The 21,301-nt window shown below is 40.8% G+C and overlaps 1 protein-coding gene across 4 annotated transcripts in view; it reads right to left on the reverse strand.

The window, feature by feature from the left end:
* Positions 1–21,301, reverse strand: part of SLC29A1 (solute carrier family 29 member 1 (Augustine blood group)) — a 121,746-nt gene that overhangs the window by 88,092 nt on the left and 12,353 nt on the right. The window contains exons 2-3 of one of the 4 annotated variants that reach the window (XM_089529631.1): positions 16,224–16,311; positions 6,243–6,385 (exon numbers count right to left, since the gene is read on the reverse strand). The exons of 1 other annotated variant lie outside the window; for it this stretch is intronic. The gene's annotated coding sequence lies outside the window, so the exon portion shown is untranslated. The remainder of the gene's footprint in view (positions 1–6,242; positions 6,386–16,223; positions 16,312–21,301) is intronic. 2 more of the 4 variants (XM_089529634.1, XM_089529633.1) reach the window with 2 other exon arrangements.

Raw genomic sequence — 21,301 nt, forward strand, 5'->3', positions numbered from 1 at the left:
ATCATCCACACATCAGAGCATGTTACCCAAACAGCAAAAAACCCCAAAAAAAGCAACCCAGCAGCTCTAACCCATCATCCACACATCAGAGCATGTTACCCAAACAGCAAAAAACCCCAAAAAAAGCAACCCAGCAGCTCTAACCCATCATCCACACATCAGAGCATGTTACCCAAACAGCAAGAAACCCCAAAAAAAGCAACCCAGCAGCTCTAACCCATCATCCACACATCAGAGCATGTTACCCAAACAGCAAGAAACCCCAAAAAAAGCAACCCAGCAGCTCTAACCCATCATCCACACATCAGAGCATGTTACCCAAACAGCAAAAAACCCCCAAAAATGCAACCCAGCAGCTCTAGCCCATCATCCACACATCAGAGCATGTTACCCAAACAGCAAGAAACCCCAAAAAAAGCAACCCAGCAGCTCTAACCCATCATCCACACATCAGAGCATGTTACCCAAACAGCAAGAAACCCCAAAAAAAGCAACCCAGCAGCTCTAACCCATCATCCACACATCAGAGCATGTTACCCAAACAGCAAAAAACCCCCAAAAATGCAACCCAGCAGCTCTAGCCCATCATCCACACATCAGAGCATGTTACCCAAACAGCAAGAAACCCCAAAAAAAGCAACCCAGCAGCTCTAGCCCATCATCCACACATCAGAGCATGCCACCCAAACAGCAAGAAACCCCAAAAAAAGCAACCCAGCAGCTCTAACCCATCATCCACACATCAGAGCATGTTACCCAAACAGCAAGAAACCCCAAAAAAAGCAACCCAGCAGCTCTAACCCATCATCCACACATCAGAGCATGCCACCCAAACAGCAAGAAACCCCCAAAAAAGCAACCCAGCAGCTCTAACCCATCATCCACACATCAGAGCATGTTACCCAAACAGCAAGAAACCCCAAAAAAAGCAACCCAGCAGCTCTAACCCATCATCCACACATCAGAGCATGTTACCCAAACAGCAAAAAACCCCAAAAAAAGCAACCCAGCAGCTCTAACCCATCATCCACACATCAGAGCATGTTACCCAAACAGCAAGAAACCCCAAAAAAAGCAACCCAGCAGCTCTAACCCATCATCCACACATCAGAGCATGTTACCCAAACAGCAAAAAACCCCCAAAAATGCAACCCAGCAGCTCTAGCCCATCATCCACAAATCTGAACATGCCAGTAGTGTAGCAAAACCCACAATCCACACTTTGAAAACACCAAAAAAATAAAAATAAAAAAAATAAAAATTAAAAAAAAATTAAAAAAATTTAAAAAAAATAAACAGCACCCCAGCACCCCAGAGCAAAAGCATGGTCACACTGTCTCAGCCCAACCCACCCCACAAGAAGAAGGTAAAAATTCATCAACCTACCGGTAGAGAAATTCCCGATGCCGGTCTTGATCCGAAGATACACCTGGCAAAGGCAGCAAAAGTCCAAAGCCAGGAAAAGTCCGAACCGCAAGTGAACCCAAGAGTCAGAGCTCAAATATCAACTCTTCCTCACACAGTCCACAGGGCCAGACAAAGGAGCCGATCAATGGAAGCCGGCTTTTATTTCGCAAGGCAAGCCACCCCCCCCAATTTCGTTAGCCAATGCAATTGATTGGCTTGATTTCTCAAGCCAATCACTGCTGCTAACGAAATTCAAAAATCGCGCCTAACCCAGCCCCCTGGGTTAGCCGTTAGCCCTTTAAATCCCTGAAAAGCCTATCGCTGCACTTTGCATTTTTTGAATTTCGCGCCGAAAAGGATTGCGTAACCCGAAGAATCTTTCGCAACCCGGGACAGCTTTTTCCAAGCCGCATTTTTCGTATCCCGAAAAATTCGTAACCCGGTCCTTTCGTATCCCGGGGTACCAGTGTATTTAAAGGGAGAGGTAAGTTAACCATGTCCTTGCAAAGCAAAGCAAAACTCCTCGTTAAGCTGGTACAGAAATAACTATTGCAACAGCCACTTTGCCACATGTTAGGATCTGGATTAATTTATACAGTAGTTGATTATTTGGTAAGGAATCCATAGTCTGAATGTGATTCTAATAGTACTTGATAAATACATGTTAGTAGGACAAGTTACTCTGTCAGAAGAAGTGAGTCTAAAAACAGGGTCCAAAAGTTTCACTGGGTTCTCTGGGAGGATACAGTGAAAAGATTCTGGACTTAATGGCCATCCAGGGTAGGGCAGAGGAGTTGTTTAGATATTATAACGTGTATAACTTCATTTTCTTCAAAAAAGTGATAAACCAGTTCTGCTCCATTTGATCATCTCTCCAAGTAAACTCCTTCCTCAAAGTTCTGCCCTATAGCACGAGTGAGGAGAGCCTTTTCACACTAGTTATAGCAGTACGATTCCACTTCAGCTGCCAAAGCTGCATTCTGTGTAGTCCAGAGTTTGTAGTTCTATTGAGATATTACAGCTCTCAATAGAACTACAGGATTTACCAATTATCCTCTCTTGAGGCCTTCAAAAAGGTGATAAAAACTATCCTCTTCCGGCAGGCCCTCCCCAATTGATTATGGTCAGAACTGAAGGAATCCACCCATTTTATTACGTTCCCTCGTTATTCGTCATTTTTCTTGATGCTATTGCTATGTATGTATGATTTTACTATTATAGCTTTATACTTTAGGGAGGGAGGTTCTGGGATGGGGGGGATGGGGGGATTTTGATGTTTTGTTATCTTTGTACTGTATAAACCTTGTTGTTCCCTGCCTCAATCCCCAAAAAGGAAGAGGTGGGATATAAATAAATAAATAAATAGATATATTATTATTATTATTATTATTATTATTATTATCTCTCTGGCTGAGAATTCTAAATAACCCACCCTAAAGTGCAAATCCCAGAACACCATAGGATGCTGTCATGGCAGTTAAAGGGGTAATTATAGTGCTGTAATTGTATGATGTGAAAGGGGTTCGTCTTCTTAATCTTCCTTTCAGGTTGTCACAACAGATGGTGAAGTAGGAGTCCTTTGAACATTTCTGTGGGTGGAAATGTTTCAAGAGAAACCTATTTAGATTTCATAGTTTCACTCATCCATGGATTCTGCAGAGTAGTCAGGGATGCAAAGTGAACGTGATGTGGTATTTGCCAGCTAAGAGTTATGATTGATGTAATTTTTAGTATACATAGAAGTTCCTTTAATCCTCAAAGCATGAAAATCTGTCACCTTACCTGCAAAAAACAGAAGAACATCCAAGAAAAGGAATTAATGGAGAGTCAAGCACTGAAATTCATTAGTGTCAAAGCATATTAAATCAGTTAAAAAAAGAAAAAAAGAAATATTTGAATACACTAACAAATAAGCATCTAGCATGCAAACACACAGACGTATACTTTGCCATAGGACAGAAAATCTGACCCAATATGCACATCCCTGATTCTGGTGGAAATCCTGTTAGAATCTGGAATGAATTAACATTCCTTAGCAGTAAATTATTCAAGCTTCTTATGGCAATATGCAATAAAATTAAATTCCACAGCATCAGTATTGGCCATCGCACTATTCTAAGTACCTAACCTTGAAAGCAAACCCTGCTGAATGTTAACAAGATGTACTTCAAAAGGAAGGAATTTAGGATAGAGGTGCAAATATCTTTTTACCCTTCACACTGCAAATAAGCTCTAGAGTATCAAAAACCAGAAATAAAAGTTTAAAGGGATGGCATTAATTTTATTAAAATAACCCCAAGACATCACTCAACTTTTGCTATTTGCCAACATCTTTGAGTAATTCAACTGGGGAAGAAGTGCTGGGTGAGGGGTGTATATCCCCCACACACACCATTTCCCAGATCTACATGCCAAAAGTAAGTGGCAAATAGTTCCTATATACCCAACTAACTGCAAGGCTTACTTGCAAAATATGTCCTACTCTCATTACACTACAGAGTCCAGCAGCAAGCTGTCAGCTCAAATTTCCCCCAATCCCTCTGCTGCACTGAGCACATCCATGAGCCCAGCCCAGCCACTGAGGGTTTGGTGCCAAGGGACCATTCTGCCATGGAAGCAAAGGACTTTGAGAACAGGGAAAGAATTACAAATCCTTTGGCCATTAGTGTCCATTAGCCTGGGAGTGAGGCCATAAAATCAGCCAAGCTAAACACTTTGGACACAAAAGGTTTCTTGATGTATTGTGAGGACACACTCATTAGCCAAGCATCATCCTAGCCTGTCTAAAGAGAAGAAGAGGAACACCATGGAGTGTGAAGTCACTTGCAATAGAGAAAAAGAGGAAGGGTGGGTAGCTGGTGGAGATGCCAACAGACCTGTACTAGTGCAAAAATAGTGCTATGGGCTACCTGAGGGAAAGGTGAGGGGTGAGATGGCACTGCTGAAGAAAGACTTATGGGGGGGGGGGGGGGGAGAAGCAGGTGCTGTGGATAGAGAGAAAATAGGATGAAAGTGTACAAGTAGGGTTGCCATAACTGTCTACCTCCAAACCGGGACAAATGGGGGGGAAAGTAGGACAAATGTAGGACAAAAAGCCTCCCCAATGTAGGACATGTTTTGTAAATGGAGGATATGAACACAAAAAAACAAAAAAATTAATAAATTCAAAAAGCATTAATATAAACAGCGGTCGGCCTTCTCCGGAGGCGGAGGACGCTCCTCCATCTCCGGAGAAGGCTTCGCCGAGCCCGGCTCGGGGGCCAGCCTTCTCGGAGGCGGAGGACGCTCCTCCACCTCTGGAGAAGGCTTTGCAGAGTCTGACTAGGCTCTGAGGAGAGAGGAGCCAAAGAGGGCAGGGAAGCCTCGCTGCAGCAAGGCTTCCTTCTCCTCTTCGGCTCTGTCTCGGGGCCAGGCAGCTGCCCGGCCCTGCCTCACCTTCTTGCTGCCTCGTGTGCTCGGTGCGCGTGCTCCAGGCTCAATGAAGGAGCAGAGGCTCAAGCTCCTCCTCTTCTTGAGGCTGGCCAATTGGAGGAGCTTGAACCTCTGCTCCTCCATTGAGTGCTGTTGGAGCGCACGCGTGAGCACGCAAGGCAGCAAGGAGGAGAGGCAGGGCTGGTCGAGACTCAGGAGCCTGGAGCCCCGGCCACCCGGGACAAAGAGGGACGGGACCTTGCCGCTCCCTCAAAAACCGTGAATGTCCCACTTGTTCTCGGGACATGGCAACCCTAAGTACAAGGATAAGATGCATAAGAAGGTATGTTATGGAGGGCAGAGAAAAAGAAGCCGACAGAAAAAAGGTTAAAACAGAAACAGTAAGCTGACATGGAAAAAATGCTTTCTTATAGAATCATAATAAATACTAAAAATAAAAATGGCCCTCAGAGTGATACAAGTTGTGCTCCACAAAATTCAACCACTTCCCATATATATTCAATATTTCTCTGCACCAGCAAGCCATAGAAGTGTAGGACTTGGGGTAATGGGCTTTAAAAATAAAGCTACAGTATTTCAAATTATAACAAAAGCTACAGGCCATACAAAACTATTTAATAGCCACACACACTAGACATGCATAAAGGCTAAAACTTGAGTTGCACAGGGAAACATTTGTCCTTTTGATTTGATTAAGAGGAAAAGGGGGTTAGAAGGTGGAAAACCAGAGGTGTATTATTGGGAGAGGGGAGTTTTAGTCTTAACATGGAAGAAGCAGAAAATAAGTCTTTTGTAGTATAAATAACACCCCTTTGTAGCAAAAACTGGAGATTTAAAACTGACTGTGTAAAAGCTTTTCCTACTGTCATCCTCATGAGACAGATTCAGCAATCTCTCATTATTATACATCACATCTTCCAATAGGTTCAGGCTCATAATATACTGAAGAGAAAAGATTCATGTAACAGTTTTCAAGAGAAAGAAGAAAGAAGTTTAGAGCTTGCAAAAGTTCTAATTTTAGATGATGAGTTCCAGAATCTCCATTCACCCCTATGATGGTTGGGAATTCTGAAGAGCCCTAATGGCACACTGGTTAAATATTGCCACAAGCTTGTGAGTTCGATCTCAAGGGCTCCATGCTTGACTCAGCCTTCCATCCTTTTGTAGGTCAGTAAAATGAGTACCCAGCTTGTTGGGGGCAATTGGTTTACAGACTGTAAACCCCTTAGAGAGTGCTGAGTTCACTGATAAGCAGTATAGAACTGTAAATGCTATTGCTATGCTAATTCTGGAAGTTTTAGTTTATATATAAAACTTCTCCAAGCTCTGTAGAAGATATAGTTGATTGTGCTATTTTACTGCTGTTCTTGTGAAAGTGGAGGAGGAAGCTATTTTCAACTCACATCAGAAAATATGTTGAAATGTGATTCCAGTGCTTTTAATTAAGCTTCTTCTGGGCCAAATAATCAGTGGGGAAGAGGAGGGAAGACTATCAAGGAAGGCCTGAAGAAACAAAGCCAAAATTTCCTCCCAGTGACTCATTTGTCTGTAAAAATAAAGAGAAGCAGTAGTGTCCGTTTACAAACATCAACAGTCAACTGGTGTCTCACTTAGGCATGTGCAGAATTGGGATCGGAAGGAACTCTACAGGAAAAGCAAAACAAATACTGTCTAGTCTGCAGCAAGAATGTCCATGCCAAAAAAAAAAAAAAAATCACAGCAAACTTGTCAAGTGGCAGTTATTTACAACTTGATACCCTGTCCTTCAGGAGTATGAGAACAGCTGACAAACTATCAATCATTGAATGATACAGAACATGTGTGTATATCTCAGCACCTTGACCCCATGAATTTCATAGGGTTTTCTTAGGCAAAAAATATGGGTTTTGCCAGTTCTTTCCTCTGAAATATAGCCTTTGTTTGCTGTTGTTGTGTGCCTTCAAGCCATTTTTGATTTATGGCAACACGAAGATGAATCTATGATGGTGTTTTCTTGGCATTTTTCTTCAGAGGGTTTTGCCATTGCCATCCACTGAGGCTGCAAGAATGTGACTTGCCCATGGTCACCCAGTGAGTTTACACCCAGTTGCAAAGCTGAGATTCGAATCCTGGTCTCCAGAGTCGTAGTCCAATGCGCTAACCACTATACCACACTGGCTTTCTTGAAATGTAGCCTACAGCACCTCATATTTGTTGGCAGTCCCCCATCTAAGTACTAACCAGCTTAGCTTCCAAGATCAGATGGAACCTGGTGTCTTTAGGATGTGGCCAAAGGTAAAATTTTAAAATACTATTTTTTTATAAAACAATAAAAAAACATCACTACAAAATGACAACAAAACATATATTTTCATCTCTAGCTTCCACCTATGAAGAAAATAGAACTTTCAGACACAAGAGAAAAGGCCTTGTCATGGGCCCGTCTAAATCACAGAACGTGGCACCTAGAAAAAGTCTTCAACAACACCCACCCCAAAAACCCACCAGTTTGCAGGGATGTTTATGTGGAAGAGATGTTTTAATACATAAATATTTCAATTAAAAAATCTAGGTATTAAATACTGAATTGTGTTACAAATGTTACGGTCACCCAAAGGAACAAAGTAAGTACTTTGGTTCCTTCAGATATTTGGTGCTAGAAAATTGTTGGCCAATATGAGAGCTGTAGTATAAAACATGAGGGTGCCCAGGCAAAGAGATGAAAGCACTAAAGATGAAAGTGATTAGATGGGCTAGAGATTAATACATTGATTGCAGTCCTTTTAAACAGTAAACAACAAGGATAAAACTTAGAACTGGGATCTCTTTGGCCAATACTGAGGAGGAACCTGGGGAAAGAAATGGAGCAAGATTGTTTTCTGCTGCTTCAGAGGGTATGACCCAAACCAATGGATTCAAATTACAAGAAATGAGATTCCAAATAAAAAATAAGAAGCATTTCCTGATGGTAAGAGCTGTTCAATAGTAAAATGAGCCACCCACAAAGGTGGTGGACTCTCCATCACTGGAAGCTTTTAAAATGACCTCCTCAGAAGTGCTCTAACAGTGGATTACTGTATGGCAGGGGTCAGGACTAGGTGGGCTTTGGATCTCTTCAAACTAACTGAATAATGTCAAGCCAAAGAAAGTGACAGATGAGATTTACACACACAGGAAGATCCTTAGCAGGTTGAAGAAAGTCAGGGTAAAAACATTTTTTTTGAAAACTCAGAGGCACCAAAGCTGATTTTGCTTAAGCGGGTAGCAGAGGCAGAAAGAAGACATGAAAGCATGGATATTACCTATTCTGAAGGAGGAAGGAAAGAGATTTTCTTCCTACAGGTTGGGTGCTGCTAGGAATATAAATGCTCACTTGTCTCAGTTTCCTATGCAAAAAACATAAATGTCAAGATGCCTGCAAGGGGGCAAGGGTGAATTTGTTTTCGTTGTTGTTGTTTCTTGTCAGTCTTGACAAGATTTTGAACTTTTTCAAGATCGACTGCTGTGTAATTCTGAATAACTATGAAAGCTGCTGCCATGATGCCCTGGCCATTTTTATTTTTAGAAGAAGCACTGAAGAATTGTTTTTGATTACTCACTCCTCCTGGATTTGTTCTGTACACTTAGCAGATACTTAGCTTCACAAAGGAAAAACAGACTGCTTTTGCAAACTAATTCTGCATTCTGCATAGAAAACTTGATAAAAGAGTGAAAGTGATCATTGTCTCAGTTGTATACTGGAAGGGAGAAATCCCATGAGCTACAATCAACAGTCTATCTTGAGAATAAGCCAATTAATAAGATTTCTTCACATCCATATGTGCTGTAGACCAGGAGGTATTGCTCATTCTAGCTGTAGTTATTTTTGGTAACACTGTTATGGGAATTAGGGGTCAACATTAGTCTATATCTAATCAGTTTGGTAATCATAATATTATGGGGGACTTTATCAAATGCTTTGCTGAAATCCAGATGAATGATATCCATAGCATTCCCACCTTAAACTAAAGACCAGATCAAAAAAAGATATATTAGTTTGGCAGGATAGTTCTTGACAAACCCATGCTGGCTCTTACTGATCACTGAATTGTCATCAAAATACTTGCAGACAGACTCTTGCATACTTCATTCTAATATTTTTTCTGGTATTGAGGTCAGGCTGACTAACCGGTAATTTCCTGGATCTTCTTTTTTGCCCTTTTTAAAAAGAGTGGCAATGTTTGCTAAAGTTTGGTAACTCACTTGTTCTCCAAGATTTCTCAAGAATGACTAGTGTTACAGACAGTACAAGATCAAGTTCCTTAAGTGCTTTGGGATGCAGTTTAATTGGCCCTTCAAATTTGAATTTTTCTAGGTTAACTAGGTGATCCCTTCCTTCCTTCCTTCTTGATTGGATTTATACCCCTCCTTTCTCCCAAAATAATTCCTGGACTCTTATCTATCTTGATTTGCAATCCAGATTCCTTGACAAGGTCTTCGCTGCTGCATGAAAGCACAGAGTTCTCTCTCTCTCTTTCTCTCTTTTTGGGGGGCGAAACTGAAGCAAAATAGATACTGAATAGTTCTGATTTTTCACTGTGATCTGTTAGCATTTTGTTATCTTTATTGAATGGCAGCACCGCTGCCTCCTTGGTCATTCTCTTGCCTCAAATGTATGTGAAAATCCCCTTATTGTTGCTCCATGCTTGCCTAGCCAGCTTCAGCTCATTCTGAGTGGTAGCTTTTCTTATACTGTTCCCGTTAGCTTGGGCTATACATCTGCACTCTTCCTTAGTGATTTGTCCTTCCTTCCATTCTATACATACATATGGACATAATGTGTGTTGAGACAACAGGCCCCTTGGTGTCGTCTCCCACTTTTGATGCTACTAATACAGTTAGGGTTGCCATATCCCGCCTGGGGGGCGGGACTTTCCCGGTTTGGGGAAAGTATTATTGCTTGTTTTATTTTATTTTATTAATTTTTATTATTGCTTGTCTTTATTTTATTTCATTAATTTTTTATTATTGCTTGTTTTATTTTATTTCATTAATTTTTATTACTGCTTGTTTTATTTTATTTCATTAATTTTTATTATTACTTGTTTTTTATTTTATTACATTAATTTTTATTATTAAATATATACACCCCTGCCTTGTTTTTTTTAATTATTTTTTATTATTAAATATATGCAAGTGCATTTTCTGTGTATTTATGGCGCTTTGAATGCTAACAAGTCTGCCTTTCTTGGCCAATTATAGTGGTGATGATGATGATGATGGTGGTGGTGATATTGATATCAATAAGCCTCTCAGGCACGGCCAATGTAACTTGCTGTGATTTTTACAAACTCATGCGCAGTGAAGAAAAACCACAGTCCCTTGACCAAGTACACACTTCTGAGAAGTACAGTTGAACACGAGGGCAAGTACATTTCTGCCATCTGTCTAGGAATAATGCCAAAATGTCCTCCATTTTGATCATGCCTAAAAAACATGCATTTATATTAAGATTTTTTTAAAAAACCTCAAATTTTTTGCATGTCCTCCATTTTTATAAAAATGTGTCCTACATTTGAAAATGTTGCCCTACATTTGTCCTACATTTGTCCCGGTTTGGAGGTCCTGACTGATGGCAACCCTAAATACAGTGGGTGGCTAAACTGGCCACAAAACCAAGTTGCATGTTAGCAAAACTAACGGATCTCTGAACTACACATGTGTTTAGATAATTTTACAAAGAAAAGTCTTATCAGTGGAAATATTCTCTAAGCATGCCATTATACCCATTATATCCAGTAGGCATCAAATGAAATAGCTTTGAAATGTTATTTCAGACTACAGTTACCAGAATCACTTATGCTTGCTGGCGGGATTTGGGGAACTAATATTGGGGGAAAAAATCCAGAATTTAAAAAGGAAGATCACCCTACAGTAGCTTGATCCAATTAAGAAAACAAGATAGTGTTGTTGTGTGCCTTCATTTTCCAATCTATGACAACCCATTCATAGGGTTTTCTTGGCGAGATTTGTTCAGAGGGGGTTTGCCATTGCCTACCTCTGAAGTTGAGAGAGTGTGATTTGTCCAAGGTCACCCAGTGGGTTCCCATGGCCAAATGGGGATTTGGACCCTGATGTCCAGGGTCCTAGTCCAACACCCAACCCATTACACCACACTGGCTCTCAAGATAGCTTTACCAGATTGAAAACTAGAGAGGGCTAGTGTAACTTTAATGGTTGAATAGATGAGGGCATTTCAGCAGACGGAGCTTGCCTCACATACAGGTAACAAGCAACATCTGCTAAAATTTCTTCTTCTGTACAGCAATTAAAGTACAGGAGCCCTCCCCAGTTTTCACTCTGGCAATCCTAAAGCTACAGTTTTGCATTTTCAAGATCTGATCAAGGCTGTTGATGGCCAGGTCTTTTGGAGGTCTCTCATTCATAGGGCCATCATAAATCAAAGCTGTTTTTATAGGAAAATACAAGGGCAAAATGCAATTTTTCTAGCCTATACAATAGAGATGCACCCCAAGACATTGGGACCTGTTACCCAAATGATGAGGATACAAATGTGCCCATCATTTGGGATAACAGATCAAGATGGCATTAGTCAGCCTGAGGTGATGGCATTTTCTTCCCATCACAATGCCTACGGCCTATGCAGGGTCTATTGGACTTAACAGCCACTCTGCGGGAGCCATAATTCCCATGTTGAGAATAAGCAGGAGTCTTTTAAGTACTGCTTTTATGGCTCAATAAGCAGAAACAAACCTGAATTGTCTACAGCTCAGGCCTCAACCCCTCTGTGAGCCCCTCACATGGGGGTCACTCAGCCATACACATTCCACACAGTTCCACTGCAAAAGCACTCTGGTACTGTGTCATATGCAGACATGAGATAAATCTAAGCCAAACTGGTCTCAGGGCAGCTCCCCCCTGCACTGCTAACATTATTGTCAGGAAGCTAATACCTGTGAACTTTTGGTGCTCAAAATACTAAGACGCCTGAATAGTTTGAATACTTTCAGCTGGCCTTAATTCCTTTACTTAAGATTAATAAGGTGGTATAGATGCAAGGAGGCATTTTGTCACCTTGCCTTCCCAACAGGGTTCAACTGGTTCCCATGCTCAGCTGACAGCTCACTTCCACAAATCTCTGCTGAAGTGAACAGTGGAAGAAAGCCTCAGAATTTACACAGAATCAAGGCTTCAGTTCTATGAACCATAGCATCATAGGTTCTTCAAAGGTATTACTACTATTAGGCAGAATGGAGAGGCTGCTTCAGGCAAGAGATGCTAAGGCATGTTGGAGGGCAAAACCACCTGTACCAGTCTACCTGCCCTGTGCCCCCTAAGTGAGTCCAAACACGCACCACACAGAACTGATGGAGAAAAACAAAACACTTGTGGGAACTTCAAAGAATATAAGAGAAGACTCTCAAGCCACCCAGCATTCACTGACACTTCCCGCTCCACCACCACTCAATATGTCTCCCCCCTATAATGTTCCCTTCCCTCACTACTCTTCCCCAACCTCTCTGCCTCAGCATAGAGATAAACTCTGCACCTTTTCTAGTAATAAACACCTTAATGGCTTCACTTCACTTTCCAGGTTACTGGCAAATGATTACTGAATAACAGACTCCTTGCTTCTGAACAGGTGACTAGCGGTGATGCAGAATATCCAAGACAGAGTGTGGGACTTTTTAAAAGAGTCCCAGAATCCTCCCACCAATTTTAGCCACAGGGGATTCTGGAACTGCCAAACCATAACTCACTTTTCCATGTTCTGTATCAAACCCTCTCAGCACTTTGACAACAAAGGTACTCTAAGGGGGCCCAATGTGCCCTTTCTATACACACTGCATTCAGAGTTGCACAACCTTTTTATCTCCTAAATCACATCCAGTGCTAGCTAATAGACAGATGTCATTCTCTGCCCCCCACTAAAATTTAACCACTGTTACTGGCAGCAAGTAGGCAACAATCTTATCAGAAGCCAAGGAAGAAAATTATTTTTTCTGAAGTCCAATGATTAGCTCAGCTAGCCATGAAGAAAACAGGTGCAGCCTAGTTACCAGCTTCAGAGGCTGCAAGTAGCCCCAGGGCTGCAGGTTGCATACTTTAGCTGCCCTTATTGAAGTATTGAGAGTGTTCATTAAGATCCTACCCTGGCCTGTTGTGTGCAGATAGTCTACAACCATCCTGATGGCTTCCATTCGCCCAGGTTGCAGAAGCTGGGATGTTCCTTCTGGACTACAACTTCCAGAATCCTTCAGACAGCATGGCCACTGGCTAGCGATGCTGGGTGGGGAATTATTGGACCTTTGCAAAGTAACTTTCCAGGTTCTGCAATATAAGCCCTCAAGGTTGAGTAACATTCTGTGGGTGAACAACAAAAAGCTATTGCTCACAGCAATCCCATTAGAAGATGCCGTGGATGAGTGAGTACATGTATCAACATGCACGGATAGCAGAATGGGGGGGGGGGGGGTTGAGCCTCATTAAGGGTAAATGGTAAAGGTTTAGCCATGATATAAATGTCTAGTCATAACTAACTGTAGGGGGCCGTGCTCATCTCTGTTACTAAGCTGAAGAGCCAGCATTGTTCAAGGACTGGTGGTCATGTGCCCAGTATGACTGCACCAAAGTAGTACCTATTTATCTACTTGCATTTGTATGCTTTCACACTGCTGAGATGGCAGAAGCTGGGATGGGAGCTCATCCAATTGTGCAGCACATGGGCTGTGAAATGCCAACCTTACAGTCATTAGAACTGACATCTTAACCATTAAGGGTTAATCATTAAGGGTAAACTGGGGTTAAAACACCCTCCCTCCCCCCATGATCAGGCATCAACCCTACTTTAGAGCCTTGTTCCTTGATACACTAATTTTATTCTTAAACCATTTTTAAAAATACATCATTTATTATTTTGTCATTTTTTCATGATGGTCACTTTGTTAACTGTTTTAGTGGTGGCATTATTATTCACTGTACTCTGTGTTTTTACTGTTTTAAAAATACTTGCAAGTGTCCAAAATTTATAATGATTGCATCCCAGTCTTGAGCTCCCACAACGTAGAAACTGTTCTGGGGTATCTATCAGTCTGTCTGCATTGCCTGTTCTCTCCCTTGATTATGGGAATACAAGGTGGCATTGGGATAAATTTTCCCAGAAAAACAAAATTTACATCTGAGTCTCCCCTGGCATCCTGGAGAGAATGAAAGCTGTCATGCTCACTAAGCACAGATGTGGTAGTAAAGGGGCCAAAAATGATCCAAAAGGCAGACTGAAAAAAAAAAAAGCAAGGATAAAGTATGAGGGAGAGAGAGAGAGAGAGAAATTTGCTGCTTGTGGGAAGAGAAAACAAATATGTTTTTCAGAGATGGGGAAAACAAGAGGCCTGTTGTAATGCTGCAAAAGAATGAGAAAAGAATGGGGTGAAAGTGAGCAGGGAGGGAGAAGCTGAGGAGAGGTAGACACCATCTAATGGATAAGAAGAAGATCTGTGGTAGAACAGAAAGAGCATAGCAAAAATTGATAGGTGTCCAACACTGGTATGTGTTTTGTGTGTACTGCTGTCTGAAAAGAGCTACACTGTTATCTTTGCATGTATGTGAGGTAGATGAACAACAGGCAAAAATATACACATGACCACCCCACCCCCTTTCACACTTCAAGCTTTTAAGAGACCATGCCGGCTGCTTTACTGGCCTGGGGCATTTGCAAAAAGCAGGCAGACATGTCCACCCATGAAAAGTAGCTGAAGGGAAATCCAATATACCTGGTCATCTGCCCCATAAAATTGTTGTGCACCAATACCAGCTCCTTGGCAATTGGAAACAGACTCCAGCAAAGAAAAAGAGCCCCAGAAGGGCACCAAACAGGCCACAACTGGACCTCACTCTAGCACATAAAGGGTGAAAAGAAATGGAGCTGAAGACCAGCAGGTAGCAAAGACCCTACAAAGAGCAAATACAGAGTCCCAGGAACATGGGATTAAATAATAATAATAATAATAATAATAATAATAATAATAATAATAATAATAATGCAAGCTGCTGTCACACATGTCCTGCTTTACCTTTACCTATGTATTAAGCTAAGTTTGGATAAGTTACTTTTTTGAACTATAACTTCCAGCATCCCCCAGAGAGCATGGCTACTGTAGATTCTGGGACTTACAATAATAAAAAAAAACTTTTCCAAGCACTCATATTAAAGCAGTTTTCCCTTGAGCCCAGGTAGCAATATGTCAAAGTTAAACATAAAAATGCTGTTTTCACTTTCAATTAAAATTCAAGTATACATCTGAAAACATTGTACACTATTGGTTTTAGCTCTAAATATTCTGTTCCTATTCATGTTGTGAGCTGCCTTGGGAAAAAGGTGGCAGGTATGATAAGTTAAAATAAAAACATGTGTGCTCTCATAGCTAAATCTAGAGAAATATCAAAGAACTGTTGGCTAACTGAATAGTGGAAACATCAGAATCACGGCTGCAGGCCATACTGCTTTCTTAAATCCAGAAAATCCAAACAAGGCTATACAGCAGATGCCAGCATTTGCCCTCTTACTTACAAGATTCTATGCAGCTGACATGATCATAGACAAACAGCTGGCAGATGTCAGCAGCTGGTAAAGTTGAAAGGACAGACTATGTCTGTGGCAAGGCTCCACTATTAGCAAGGCCCTTCTGTTTCAAAAGTAAGTTACAGTTGCCTCTCCCAACCTAGTGCCTTCCAGACAGGTTGGACTAGAATGAGAGGGAAGATAGTGAACTACTCACATAAATCATAATACTGATTGCACCAACTAAGGGGAGTATATTTAAATCTTACAGAGGAGGAAATCAGACACCTTCCTCTGCCTCTGAATGCCCACTCCTTTTTCTGATCAGCTTCAGCAGGTGTCTGCTTCCATTGACTATACTTCCCACAGCTGCTGTTGTATGGGCTGGTGATGGGAGATGAAGTCCAACATGTCTGGAGGATGCTAAGTATGTGACCTAGAAACAACTTGCTGTGACTGGCATGCTTTTCTTCAGGAGCACTGCCCAAGAGGCCCAGGACAAAGAATAGGCCTCTTTGAAACCAAATTAGTCCATCTTGTTTTGTTTTAAAGACATTAGAAATTATTCCCTTACCTTGGTGCCAGTGCAGAAAATGTATTTTGCTTCTGAAAAAGAGAGACTGCTTTATCACTCTCATGCAGGGAGTCAGTCCAAGGCTGTAATTCTAGCAAACTGTGTCAGAACAACACAAACTGTGTCTTTTTGAGAGGCAAGAAGAGGGAAATCATGAACTGAAGCCTTAGGTTTGTTCAGACCTAGTAATTTTCCAGCAGCATTTCTTTTGTTTGCCCCAAAATAATTACGAAGAACATTGCCTGGGAGGGAATGCTTACAAGAATATTTTACCTCAGGGGTGGAAATCATGAGCATCTCCAGATGCTGTTGGAGTGCAGCTCCCAGGATTCCTCATCACTGGCCATACTGTCTTGGGCTGCTGGAAAATAAGAGTCCAAGGTTTGCAGGTTTACTATTCCTGCCTTAAGGAGTTGGCAGTGCAAGAAATAATGTGAACCATCACACCAGCTGTAGTTTTTGCAACAGAAATCACAGAGAGGGCCCTACCGTTCATTGTCTTAGGGAATAAGCATGAACATTCTAGGACCTTTCCAGATACATCTAATTGCAATAGATTAACATAGCAAAGAAACATAACTCTATGTATCATTACTATTTTTTTTAAATCAGAGCTGAGTAATATTTTTGTTGGACTACTAAAATATCTCTGAGTCAATAAAAAAGAATTTAAGTGAAAATGGTACAGTTGGCCCTCCACATCTACGGATTTGACTTTTGCAGATTTGATTAATATGTTCTCTCTATGAATCTCTAGGTCCTCAAGCACAACTCTTGTCAGTTGACCATAGAGTTGTGCTGGAGAACCAGAAGTTCCTAGAGAAAACAATTCTCTAGGTCCTCCAGCATGATTCTATGATCAATGTCTGGCAGATGCTAACCACAGAGTTGCACTAGAGGATCAGAAGATTCCTAGAGAAATGTCCTCTCAGGTAAAAAGAATAGTAGTTTTTTATTTGCAGTTTTTCCACATTCATGGAGGTCCTTCACTCCTAACTCCAGCAAATGTGGAGGAATCACTGTAGAGATAACAGTTGCAATATATGGACAGAATATATATAAATTTATTACAAGCAACTGGTCAAACATCAAGTAAAACATAATAATACACAAATAAACATCAGCCCAAAAACATCATAAACATCTGCCAAGAAGAAGAGCCCTCCTCCCGACCACCATCTTGAGGGGAGAGAAGCAGGCAAGAAACAACAGGCCTCTGCCTGCCAAGAAGAAGAGCCCTCCTCCCGACCACCATCTTGAGGGTCATGATGTGTTATGTATTGTTAATCTGATATTGGAAACCGCTTTGATCGTCCACAGAAAAGTGGTATACAAACAAAGCTTATTATTATTATTATTATTATTATTATTGTTATTACTCATCAGACAGGGACAGAATGATTTCTGGACATTTTTGTTTCATCCTCTATTCCAACTTCTGCAGCACTCACCCTAATAAAGAGTCCTGGAGTATTTGAAAGCTCATCTACTGTATTTTAGTGGTTTCATATCAATATTACCCAACTGTGGATCAACACTACCCCCAGCCCCCACCCATCCACCATCTACTGCAGAAGATTTAGATATCTTAAGGCACAAATTGTGGCTCTTTTGATGTTGCTGAACTGCAATCCTCATAAGCCCACATCAGCATACTCAATGGTGAGTGATGATGGAAGTTGTATAGCATCTACACTTGGAGAGCCATAAATTATGCATTGGAATATCATGTTTTCCCAGCATTCAAAAACAAAAATGTCCTATTGCAATAGTTATGAGTTAAGAAAATGAAAATCTTCCACTAGATGGAATGAGTTTTTTTTAATTGGAGGCTACAAAAATGCAGCAGGTAGCCACTGAATAGTATCATAGATCTATTTATAATAGATACTGTAATAAAACCAGATAATCTGGCTGTACCTTTATGTGAATGAGATAGACTACGATGTTTTCACACATCATTGTCCTGTCACATGGTTGGTCCTGATCAGAACTTTGAAAAACTACTTGAAAAATATTGCTAGTTTCCAATTTATTATTATGTGGTGTCCCCTTTCTTTGGAATTAGAATGCATATTGAGTGAATTGAATTAGAATGTATATTGAGTGTTTCCAGCCTGTGGGCCATTGTTTTGTTTTCCATATTTGTTGACACATTTTAGTTAGAACTAGAGTAGATTCTGCATCAGTTGGTTTAGGCAGCTCTATTGGTGTGCCAACCATTCTTGGTAATTTATTCCTTCTAAGTGCTCTGAGTACAGCTCCCATTTCATTTTCTAGAATTGTAAGTTCATCTTCAAATGGTTCTTTCTTGGATGAATCTGTCATCTTTTCATCTCATTTATATAGTTCTTCAGTGTATTGCTTCCATCAGCTTTTTATTCATACTTTGTTGTGAAATACGTTCCCCTGATGGTTGTATAGCAACCCCACTCTTGGATTAAATTACTTGAATTTTATGGGAGAGGTCCCTTGTATTTTTTTTTCTTTTTTATTGTCATTTTCTATTTCTCTCTGCATTGATTAGTATGGTATTATAGTAGTTCTCTGTCATGCATACACATACACACACACTCTAGGAAGGAGACATCAGTGCAGCTGCAAAACCTTGGTATTATTTGATCAAGAAAAATAAGAAATGGTACAGCAATGGGACACAGTACTTATAGAAAAATGGGAGAGAAGAAATAGTATTCCTTGTAAGTTGTGCAAAACACTGGACAGGACACTCCATTCAATCATTTTGTGCACATATTCAATAATCTGTTGTAATGATTTTAATGTGTTAGCACTTGACTCCAATTAAAAGTAAATTAAACATGCAAGTCATCTGCTAGGAAGTGACCAGAGAAGTTATAATGAAACATGTCTTCTGAATCACATGTTTTGTACTTGAACAAAAATCCAGCCACTTTGGTATAACAGAATGATAGATATGGAAGAGACCACAAGGATTTTCCAGTCCAACCCCTTGCTAAGCAGGAAGACACAATCAAAGTATTTTAGTACTATGTTGTGAGGTTATATGTAGTATGGGCTTTGGGGGGGTATGATTGTGGAATCAATATTGTAGCGCTTTCATATTTATGTTTGTATGGGTGTATGCCATCTGTAATATGTTTAGCATCCTTTTTATCATATTGATACAGAATTTAATAACGAAAAAGTATTACAGATGTCAGTTTCTTTCTTTTTGTTGAGCACATTGTACACTGCAGAAATAATCCAGTTTGAGACTGCTTTAATTGCCCTAGATCAGTGCTAGGGAATCCTGGGAATTGTAGTTTATTGTGGCACCAGAGTTCTCTGAAAATGAGGGCTAAATGTCTCACAAAATTCCCAGAATTCGCTAGCAATGAGCCAGGGCAGTTAAAGTGGTAACTGGATTATTTCTGCAGTATGTTTTGGCCTATAGGATGCTATGGTTAGGATTAAATTTTTGGAATGCCTCTGCAAACATTACTTTGCAAGAATATTAAATAGTGTGTTAGAAGTCACATTCTAGCACTGCAGCTGTAGTAGCACATGATACACAGCATGTTATTTCTCTTTCATATGAGAAAAAACAAATAAGACACATTGGGGAAAAGCAGAGCCTGATTGCCTTGACACTTCACATTCTGGCTCCAATTACAGGAATTTAATGCATATGGGAATTAAGCTATATAATTTTTATTTTATTTATTAGTTCTATTTGTAGCTTGCTTTTCTTCCAGTGAGCTCAAAGAAGCATTAATTTGCTCTCTTCCTCCCCACTTCATCCTCATAGTAATCCTGCTAGGTAGGTCAAACTGAAAGATAATTAATGTCCCAAGGTTTCCACAGGTCAGCAGGGAATAGATCCTAGATTTCCCAAGTTCCAATATTCTAACAGTTAAGAAGCTAACCACTCTATAATCTTGCTAATGAATGTATCTCTAAATTCTGGCCAAGTTTCTAACATCAGAAATTACAAACCAATACTTTCTTCACTGACTTCAGTATGCCGAAAAAGGGCTTGAGGACTAGAAGCTTAAAATGTAAACCAGGGTTATGATACTGTAGCCCTCCAGTTACACTCATTAATCCCTCACCATTGCATATATGATGACTAAGTCTGATGAGAGTTGTATGTTAATAACATCTAGAGGACCATACATTCCCTCTCTCTTGGTATAGACTCTTTACAGAATAAAGAGGGGTGAAAACAAATGGTTTAGACAAACTGACTGAGGCAGAAATTAAACTTCAATTGTTGGCATATTTTTATCAGCTTTTTTAAAATTTTCTTTCCATTTCTTCTGCTGTTTTGTCTCTCATTTATTTTTATTCTAAAAAAACATGCACACCACCAGTCCAGTACATTTCTAGGATGGATCTCACAGGGAAAAATAAACTACAGTCTCAAAAAAAAAAGGCAAACATGAAATAAATACTCACACAATAATAAAAGAACCAGAGCCATTACTCCATTGCCACAGATTCTGCATCTTTGGATTCAACCACCCATGGCTTGAAAAATTTCCCAAAAATATTCCAAAAAGCAAACCTTGATTTTGCCAGGTGTGTGTGTGTGTGTGTGTGTGTATGCACATGCACACATTTTCAAGTCACCTGTTGACTTAAAGCAACCCCATGAATTTCATAGTGTTATCTTTGCCAAAGAATACTCAGAGCTGGTTTTGCCAATTCCTTCTTCAGTAATTTAGCCCACAAAACTTGGTATTCATTGGCAATCTCCTGGCTGACCCTGCTTAGTTTCCAAGATTGGACAGGATCAGGTGTCTTAGCCCTGTAGCTGTTGTCAAACTGTGACAGAAAGGTGAAGAGGTTACATTCAAAATCAAATGTTTATAGACACTACACATTCAAATTACAGTAGTTAATATATTTACCTAAACAATTTATACCCCCTTCCTCAGCTGGAAAAGCCCCTAGAGACCGAGTGCCCAAACTCAAAGGCATTCCGGCACCTGGTGTTACCCAGTGCCAGGGAGGGAACTTCCAGGGGTGGGACTTCTGCCTTCTGGGGACAGGACAACCAGGGGACAAGACTTCCCTGGAGACAGCTGAAGGGGAGGGGGGAGAAGAGGAACAGGTATGCAGCTCTTCCTTCTCTTCCCTGCCCTCCCAGGCCTTCGGCTGTTTCCAGAGAGGCAGCTAAAGGCACGGGAGGGTGGGGGAAGAGGAGGAACAGGCGTCCGTATGTTCCTACTCTTTCCCTGCCCCCTTATCTCTCTGCATGCCCTCAGAAATGGCTTCGCATGCCAGAGAGGGCACGTGTGCCATAGGCTCGCCACCACTGCCCTAGAGTGACTTACAGATAAGTTAAAAACAAGCAAAGCATGTTTGTTATAACAAAAGGGACACTA

The sequence above is a fragment of the Sceloporus occidentalis genome, unplaced genomic scaffold (assembly GCF_023333645.1).
Source record: "Sceloporus occidentalis isolate IW3139 unplaced genomic scaffold, rSceOcc1.0.p SCAF_6, whole genome shotgun sequence".
Taxonomy (NCBI): domain Eukaryota; kingdom Metazoa; phylum Chordata; class Lepidosauria; order Squamata; family Phrynosomatidae; genus Sceloporus; species Sceloporus occidentalis.